At 45.8% G+C, this 9,939-nt stretch overlaps 2 non-coding genes across 2 annotated transcripts; both read left to right on the forward strand.

Moving 5' to 3' along the window:
• Positions 1-5,226: 5,226 nt before the first annotated feature.
• trnav-cac (transfer RNA valine (anticodon CAC)) lies at positions 5,227-5,299 on the forward strand. Its single transcript has one exon. It is a non-coding gene; the product is annotated as a tRNA-Val (tRNA).
• A 4,131-nt stretch (positions 5,300-9,430) lies between these two features.
• Positions 9,431-9,503, forward strand: trnav-cac (transfer RNA valine (anticodon CAC)). Its single transcript has one exon. It is a non-coding gene; the product is annotated as a tRNA-Val (tRNA).
• The last annotated feature ends 436 nt before the right edge of the window (positions 9,504-9,939 follow it).

Below are 9,939 nucleotides of genomic sequence, written 5' to 3' on the forward strand. Positions count from 1 at the left end.
GCCTCGATAGAGTGGTCAGCAATAGGTGGAAAATGACGAAAATGTCTCGGACAGAAAGAAAAAGGGAATGTAAATGAGGCTAATCAAGGCTAACAAAGGTGCTGATAGTGGCGCCTCAAGAGATCAGAATGTGTTAATAGCAGAACAAAGTAAGCAGTGTGTCAGCGAACAATTGGCCACAGGGATCAGATTGCTCAAGTAGGATGGTATGGGCTGGGGGGAGGGGGGCAATGCTGAGGGTAAAACATACCAATGGAAGGAATGAAAATAACTTGATGGAAATAAACAGATGGTGGAGGGAGAAGAGAGATTACACAGTCTGATGTTGTTGAACTGAATAAAATGAAACATACAGAGAGCTGCCTGAATCTACTGGAATAAGTCAATAGAGGTAAGTGAATGTCCACACATAGACAAGCTTTTAGACAATGTCGCGATTGTCTCGCGAACCGATTGGTTCCCTGCTGTGTGAGCTCAGCTTCTCAAAGCAAACCCAATGTGAATGAATCCCGCCGAATGAGCCGCATAGAAATGAAGAAAACATATCGCCTGACCAACAGAAAACGTTATCAAAGGGCTCGTCCGGGATTTGAACCCGGCACCTCCCGCAAGTTTCGCAATCGAGACACCCAAAGCGAGAATCATACTCCTAGACCAACGAGCCGCGGAACTGGCACAGAAGCACGCTGTTATAGCCATCGAAAGTTGATCCAACATCTGCGGAAGATACTGGAACAACTCAGCGAGTCAGGCGGGATTTGTCGACAGGACAACAAAGCTCGTCTTTCACCATCACCTTTCATTAAAACCGGGACGGGTTAGAAATGTCGGACGTTTTAACCAAGTCAAATCCCGGTGGGAGCAAACAGAACAACAGGAAAGCGCTCTCACAGGGTGCAAGTCAGGAGAGATTAAATGAGAAAAGGCAGTCGTCTTGTAATAAGTGGCCTAGCCTCTCAGCCTCACCATGCGAATCTGCAGCAGCACAGTGAGGTTGCACATTGTACACGTCCGTGGATTGCCAGCTGTTTCTGTAGTGTAGTTGTTATCGCATTCGCCTCACACGCGAAAGGTCCCCGGTTCGAAACTGGGCAGAAATATCTCGTACTACCAGGTTAGTCTGTTGCTGACTATTGCCGCAATCTCATAACTGGTCGTCATCACCGAGGAATAGCAAAATGCATGCACCCGTATGGTTGTGGTTATTTTCGAAAGCCCTGCCTTCTCAATTTAACTTCCACTTCAAGCAAAACATAACTTATCTTCAGTTCTGTAAATTTCGATTCCTGATTGTTTTCTAAGTTGAGACATCGGTTTTAAAGAAACGGCTGTCTTCTTGTCATAAGTGACATGGCCTCTCAGACGAACCATGAGAAGCTGCAGCAACACAGTGAGGTTGAACATTGCATAAGTCCATTGATTACTGCACCGCCAGCGGTTTCTGTAGTGTAGTGGTTAGCACATTCCCCTAACATGCGAAAGGTCCCCGGGGCCATACCGGGTAGAAACATCAAGTGCTTCTCATGTTGTGTGAGGAATGTTTGCACAAAGTACTTTTGTTCCCCCATCTCGTATGTTCGAGGATTATGAGGTTTAGTCTCTCATGAGCCACTAAAATAAATTCCACATTAAGTCACAAGCACTGAATTATCGACAGGCAAAGAGAAGAAAAGGACCTTCCTATTTTGGATATTCGGAGCTAGTTCATCCACAACAGAATTTCATGCATTTACAAATGCAGATAAACATACTTATTCACCATCTCAAACATGTCTAAATAAACGACAAATGCAACTTACTGCGGATGCTTCATTCTGAAACAAAAACAGAACATACTGGACACTCTCAGCAGGACTGACAGCCTCTGTGGAGCGAGATGGCAGCGGTCGTTCCGGGCCTGGGTGACTCTTTGTCAAAGCTGGAGAACTGGAAATGGGGTCAGATTCAGACTAATGTGGATGGGGCGGGGTTGGCGTGCCCTATTGGGCCTCGATAGAGTGGTCAGCAATAGGTGGAAAATGACGAAAATGTCTCGGACAGAAAGAAAAAGGGAATGTAAATGAGGCTAATCAAGGCTAACAAAGGTGCTGATAGTGGCGCCTCAAGAGATCAGAATGTGTTAATAGCAGAACAAAGTAAGCAGTGTGTCAGCGAACAATTGGCGACAGGGTTGCTCAAGTAGGATGGTATGGGCTGGGGGGAGGGGGGCAATGCTGAGGGTAAAACATACCAATGGAAGGAATGAAAATAACTTGATGGAAATAAACAGATGGTGGAGGTAGAAGAGAGATTACACAGTCTGATGTTGTTGAACTGAATAAAATGAAACATACAGAGAGCTGCCTGAATCAACTGGAATTAGTCAATAGAGGTAAGTGAATGTCATACCCCTAGACCAACGAGCCCCGGGAACGTAACAGAAGCACGCTGTTATTGCCATCGAAAGTCGATCTAACATCTGCGGAAAATACTGGAACAACTCAGCGAGTCAGGCGGGATTTGTCGACAGGACAACAAAGCTCGTCTTTCACCATCACCTTTCATTTAAACCGGGGCGGGTTAGAAATGTCGGACGTTTTAACCAAGTCAAATCCTGGTGGGAGCAAACAGAACAACAGGAAAGCGCTCTGACAGGGTGCAAGTCAGGAGAGATTAAATGAGAAAAGGCCTAGGGTTCCCTGGCCACAGAGTGAGGTGAGCATCGAATGAGAGGATAATTACACCACAGTATGAGGCCATTCTAGCCGCTGTGTCTGTGCCAGCTCTCAACAACTACCGCCCGGATACAAAGAAGAAGTGGAAACAAGATTCAAATCCAAATCTGCGATGGAAGTACACACAGAATGGGGGCAGCATTTGCAGTGTGAGACTGTTGCACACACTATGAGTGTGCAAGCTGTATTGAGCCCAGTGGAAAGATGCGCTGCTGTTCCTCGAGTGTTTGTTGAGCTTCTTTGGAACATTTCAGGAGGCCGAGGTCCGGGAGGTCAGCGTTAAGATGCAGCTCTCCAGTCAGTTCAATTCTCCACTTTGGCTCTGTGGATTAGATGGGTCACGTCCCTGTGAAGTTAACGCAGATCATGTTAAGTTCGATCTAATTTCTACATCTTGTGGTTTTATATGTTGAAACATCTGTTTTTGAAAGAAACAGCAGTCGTCTTGTAATAAGTGGCCTGGCCTCTCAGCCTCACCATGCGAATCTGCAGCAACACAGTGAGGTTGCACATTGTACACGTCCGTTGATTGCCAGCTGTTTCTGTAGTGTAGTGGTTATCACATTCGCCTAACACGCGAAAAGTTCGAAACCGAGCAGAAACTTCTCGTACTTCCAGTTTAGTCTGTTGCTGACTATTGCCGCAATCTCGTAACTGGTCTTCATCAACGAGGAATAGCAAAATGCATGCACCCGTATGGTTGTGGTTATTTTCGAAAGCCCTGCCTTCTCAATTTAACTTCCACTTCAAGCATAACTTATCTTCAGGTCTGTAAATTTCGATTCCTGATTGTTTTCTAAGTTGAGACATCGGTTTTAAAGAAACGGCTGTCTTCTTGTCATAAGTGACATGGCCTCTCAGACGAACCATGAGAAGCTGCAGCAACACAGTGAGGTTGAACATTGCATAAGTCCATTGATTACTGCACCGCCAGCGGTTTCTGTAGTGTAGTGGTTAGCACATTCCCCTAACATGCGAAAGGTCCCCGAGGCCATACCGGGTAGAAACATCAAGTGCTTCTCATGTTGTGTGAGGAATGTTTGCACAAAGTACTTTTGTTCCCCCATCTCGTATGTTCGAGGATTATGAGGTTTAGTCTCTCATGAGCCACTAAAATAAATTCCACATTAAGTCACAAGCACTGAATTTTCGACAGGCAATGAGAAGAAAAGGACCTTCTTATTTTGGATATTCGGAGCTAGTTCATCCACAACAGAATTTCATGCATTTACAAATGCAGATAAACATACTTATTCACCATCTCAAACATGTCTAAATGAACGACAAATGCAACTTACTGCGGATGCTTCATTCTGAAACAAAAACAGAACATACTGGACAATCTCAGCAGGACTGACAGCCTCTGTGGAGCGAGATGGCAGCGGTCGTTCCGGGCCTGGGTGACTCTTTGTCAAAGCTGGAGAACTGGAAATGGGGTCAGATTCAGACTAATGTGGATGGGGCGGGGTTGGCGTGCCCGATTGGGCCTCGATAGAGTGGTCAGCAATAGGTGGAAAATGACGAAAATGTCTCGGACAGAAAGAAAAAGGGAATGTAAATGAGGCTAATCAAGGCGAACAAAGGTGCTGATAGTGGCGCCTCAAGAGATCAGAATGTGTTAATAGCAGAACAAAGTAAGCAGTGTGTCAGCGAACAATTGGCCACAGGGATCAGATTGCTCAAGTAGGATGGTATGGGCTGGGGGGAGGGGGGCAATGCTGAGGGTAAAACATACCAATGGAAGGAATGAAAATAACTTGATGGAAATAAACAGATGGTGGAGGGAGAAGAGAGATTACACAGTCTGATGTTGTTGAACTGAATAAAATGAAACATACAGAGAGCTGCCTGAATCTACTGGAATAAGTCAATAGAGGTAAGTGAATGTCCACACATAGACAAGCTTTTAGACAATGTCGCGATTGTCTCGCGAACCGATTGGTTCCCTGCTGTGTGAGCTCAGCTTCTCAAAGCAAACCCAATGTGAATGAATCCCGCCGAATGAGCCGCATAGAAATGAAGAAAACATATCGCCTGACCAACAGAAAACGTTATCAAAGGGCTCGTCCGGGATTTGAACCCGGGACCTCCCGCAAGTTTCGCAATCGAGACACCCAAAGCGAGAATCATACTCCTAGACCAACGAGCCGCGGAACTGGTACAGAAGCACGCTGTTATAGCCATCGAAAGTTGATCCAACATCTGCGGAAGATACTGGAACAACTCAGCGAGTCAGGCGGGATTTGTCGACAGGACAACAAAGCTCGTCTTTCACCATCACCTTTCATTAAAACCGGGACGGGTTAGAAATGTCGGACGTTTTAACCAAGTCAAATCCCGGTGGGAGCAAACAGAACAACAGGAAAGCGCTCTGACAGGGTGCAAGTCAGGAGAGATTAAATGAGAAAAGGCAGTCGTCTTGTAATAAGTGGCCTAGCCTCTCAGCCTCACCATGCGAATCTGCAGCAGCACAGTGAGGTTGCACATTGTACACGTCCGTGGATTGCCAGCTGTTTCTGTAGTGTAGTGGTTATCACATTCGCCTCACACGCGAAAGGTCTCCGGTTCGAAACCGGGCAGAAACATCTCGTACTACCAGTTTAGTCTGTTGCTGACTATTGCCGCAATCTCATAACTGGTCTTCATCACCGAGGAATAGCAAAATGCATGCACCCGTATGGTTGTGGTTATTTTCGAAAGCCCTGCCTTCTCGATTTAACTTCCACTTCAAGCAAAACATAACTTATCTTCAGGTCTGCAAATTTCGATTCCTGATTGTTTTCTAAGTTGAGACATCGGTTTTAAAGAAACGGCTGTCTTCTTGTCATAAGTGACATGGCCTCTCAGACGAACCATGAGAAGCTGCAGCAACACAGTGAGGTTGAACATTGCATAAGTCCATTGATTACTGCACCGCCAGCGGTTTCTGTAGTTTAGTGGTTAGCACATTCCCCTAACATGCGAAAGGTCCGCGGGGCCATACCGGGTAGAAACATCAAGTGCTTCTCATGTTGTGTGAGGAATGTTTGCACAAAGTACTTTTGTTCCCCCATCTCGTATGTTCGAGGATTATGAGGTTTAGCCTCTCATGAGCCACTAAAATAAATTCCACATTAAGTCACAAGCACTGAATTATCGACAGGCAAAGAGAAGAAAAGGACCTTCCTATTTTGGATATTCGGAGCTAGTTCATCCACAACAGAATTTCATGCATTTACAAATGCAGATAAACATACTTATTCACCATCTCAAACATGTCTAAATAAACGACAAATGCAACTTACTGCGGATGCTTCATTCTGAAACAAAAACAGAACATACTGGACACTCTCAGCAGGACTGACAGCCTCTGTGGAGCGAGATGGCAGCGGTCGTTCCGGGCCTGGGTGACTCTTTGTCAAAGCTGGAGAACTGGAAATGGGGTCAGATTCAGACTAATGTGGATGGGGCGGGGTTGGCGTGCCCTATTGGGCCTCGATAGAGTGGTCAGCAATAGGTGGAAAATGACGAAAATGTCTCGGACAGAAAGAAAAAGGGAATGTAAATGAGGCTAATCAAGGCTAACAAAGGTGCTGATAGTGGCGCCTCAAGAGATCAGAATGTGTTAATAGCAGAACAAAGTAAGCAGTGTGTCAGCGAACAATTGGCGACAGGGTTGCTCAAGTAGGATGGTATGGGCTGGGGGGAGGGGGGCAATGCTGAGGGTAAAACATACCAATGGAAGGAATGAAAATAACTTGATGGAAATAAACAGATGGTGGAGGTAGAAGAGAGATTACACAGTCTGATGTTGTTGAACTGAATAAAATGAAACATACAGAGAGCTGCCTGAATCAACTGGAATTAGTCAAGAGAGGTAAGTGAATGTCATACCCCTAGACCAACGAGCCCCGGGAACGTAACAGAAGCACGCTGTTATTGCCATCGAAAGTCGATCTAACATCTGCGGAAAATACTGGAACAACTCAGCGAGTCAGGCGGGATTTGTCGACAGGACAACAAAGCTCGTCTTTCACCATCACCTTTCATTTAAACCGGGGCGGGTTAGAAATGTCGGACGTTTTAACCAAGTCAAATCCTGGTGGGAGCAAACAGAACAACAGGAAAGCGCTCTGACAGGGTGCAAGTCAGGAGAGATTAAATGAGAAAAGGCCTAGGGTTCCCTGGCCACAGAGTGAGGTGAGCATCGAATGAGAGGATAATTACACCACAGTATGAGGCCATTCTAGCCGCTGTGTCTGTGCCAGCTCTCAACAACTACCGCCCGGATACAAAGAAGAAGTGGAAACAAGATTCAAACCCAAATCTGCGATGGAAGTACACACAGAATGGGGGCAGCATTTGCAGTGTGAGACTGTTGCACACACTATGAGTGTGCAAGCTGTATTGAGCCCAGTGGAAAGATGCGCTGCTGTTCCTCGAGTGTTTGTTGAGCTTCTTTGGAACATTTCAGGAGGCCGAGGTCCGGGAGGTCAGCGTTAAGATGCAGCTCTCCAGTCAGTTCAATTCTCCACTTTGGCTCTGTGGATTAGATGGGTCACGTCCCTGTGAAGTTAACGCAGATCATGTTAAGTTCGATCTAATTTCTACATCTTGTGGTTTTATATGTTGAAACATCTGTTTTTGAAAGAAACAGCAGTCGTCTTGTAATAAGTGGCTTGGCCTCTCAGCCTCACCATGCGAATCTGCAGCAACACAGTGAGGTTGCACATTGTACACGTCCGTTGATTGCCAGCTGTTTCTGTAGTGTAGTGGTTATCACATTCGCCTAACACGCGAAAAGTTCGAAACCGAGCAGAAACTTCTCGTACTTCCAGTTTAGTCTGTTGCTGACTATTGCCGCAATCTCATAACTGGTCTTCATCACCGAAGAATAGCAAAATGCATGCACCCGTATGGTTGTGGTTATTTTCGAAAGCCCTGCCTTCTCAATTTAACTTCCACTTCAAGCAAAACATAACTTATCTTCAAGTCTGTAAATTTCGATTCCTGATTGTTTTCTAAGTTGAGACATCGGTTTTAAAGAAACGGCTGTCTTCTTGTCATAAGTGACATGGCCTCTCAGACGAACCATGAGAAGCTGCAGCAACACAGTGAGGTTGAACATTGCATAAGTCCATTGATTACTGCACCGCCAGCGGTTTCTGTAGTGTAGTGGTTAGCACATTCCCCTAACATGCGAAAGGTCCCCGGAGCCATACCGGGTAGAAACATCAAGTGCTTCTCATGTTGTGTGAGGAATGTTTGCTCAAAGTACTTTTGTTCCCCCATCTCGTATGTTCGAGGATTATGAGGATTAGTCTCTCATGAGCCACTAAAATAAATTCCACATTAAGTCACAAGCACTGAATTTTCGACAGGCAATGAGAAGAAAAGGACCTTCTTATTTTGCATATTCGGAGCTAGTTCATCCACAACAGAATTTCATGCATTTACAAATGCAGATAAACATACTTATTCACCATCTCAAACATGTCTAAATGAACGACAAATGCAACTTACTGCGGATGCTTCATTCTGAAACAAAAACAGAACATACTGGACAATCTCAGCAGGACTGACAGCCTCTGTGGAGCGAGATGGCAGCGGTCGTTCCGGGCCTGGGTGACTCTTTGTCAAAGCTGGAGAACTGGAAATGGGGTCAGATTCAGACTAATGTGGATGGGGCGGGGTTGGCGTGCCCGATTGGGCCTCGATAGAGTGGTCAGCAATAGGTGGAAAATGACGAAAATGTCTCGGACAGAAAGAAAAAGGGAATGTAAATGAGGCTAATCAAGGCTAACAAAGGTGCTGATAGTGGCGCCTCAAGAGATCAGAATGTGTTAATAGCAGAACAAAGTAAGCAGTGTGTCAGCGAACAATTGGCCACAGGGATCAGATTGCTCAAGTAGGATGGTATGGGCTGGGGGGAGGGGGGCAATGCTGAGGGTAAAACATACCAATGGAAGGAATGAAAATAACTTGATGGAAATAAACAGATGGTGGAGGGAGAAGAGAGATTACACAGTCTGATGTTGTTGAACTGAATAAAATGAAACATACAGAGAGCTGCCTGAATCTACTGGAATAAGTCAATAGAGGTAAGTGAATGTCCACACATAGACAAGCTTTTCGACAATGTCGCGATTGTCTCGCGAACCGATTGGTTCCCTGCTGTGTGAGCTCAGCTTCTCAAAGCAAACCCAATGTGAATGAATCCCGCCGAATGAGCCGCATAGAAATGAAGAAAACATATCGCCTGACCAACAGAAAACGTTATCAAAGGGCTCGTCCGGGATTTGAACCCGGGACCTCCCGCAAGTTTCGCAATCGAGACACCCAAAGCGAGAATCATACTCCTAGACCAACGAGCCGCGGAACTGGCACAGAAGCACGCTGTTATAGCCATCGAAAGTTGATCCAACATCTGCGGCAGATACTGGAACAACTCAGCGAGTCAGGCGGGATTTGTCGACAGGACAACAAAGCTCGTCTTTCACCATCACCTTTCATTAAAACCGGGACGGGTTAGAAATGTCGGACGTTTTAACCAAGTCAAATCCCGGTGGGAGCAAACAGAACAACAGGAAAGCGCTCTGACAGGGTGCAATTCAGGAGAGATTAAATGAGAAAAGGCAGTCGTCTTGTAATAAGTGGCCTAGCCTCTCAGCCTCACCATGCGAATCTGCAGCAGCACAGTGAGGTTGCACATTGTACACGTCCGTGGATTGCCAGCTGTTTCTGTAGTGTAGTGGTTATCACATTCGCCTCACACGCGAAAGGTCCCCGGTTCGAAACCGGGCAGAAACATCTCGTACTACCAAGTTAGTCTGTTGCTGACTATTGCCGCAATCTAATAACTGGTCTTCATCACCGAGGAATTGCAAAATGCATGCACCCGTATGGTTGTGGTTATTTTCGAAAGCCCTGCCTTCTCAATTTAACTTCCACTTCAAGCAAAACATAACTCATCTTCAGGTCTGTATATTTCGATTCCTGATTGTTTTCTAAGTTGAGACATCGGTTTTAAAGAAACGGCTGTCTTCTTGTCATAAGTGACATGGCCTCTCAGACGAACCATGAGAAGCTGCAGCAACACAGTGAGGTTGAACATTGCATAAGTCCATTGATTACTGCACCGCCAGCGGTTTCTGTAGTGTAGTGGTTAGCACATTCCCCTAACATGCGAAAGGTCCCCGGGGCCATACCGGGTAGAAACATCAAGTGCTTCTCATGTTGTGTGAGG

The sequence above is a fragment of the Scyliorhinus torazame genome, chromosome 5, assembly GCF_047496885.1.
Source record: "Scyliorhinus torazame isolate Kashiwa2021f chromosome 5, sScyTor2.1, whole genome shotgun sequence".
In the NCBI taxonomy this organism is placed as follows: Eukaryota; Metazoa; Chordata; class Chondrichthyes; order Carcharhiniformes; family Scyliorhinidae; genus Scyliorhinus; species Scyliorhinus torazame.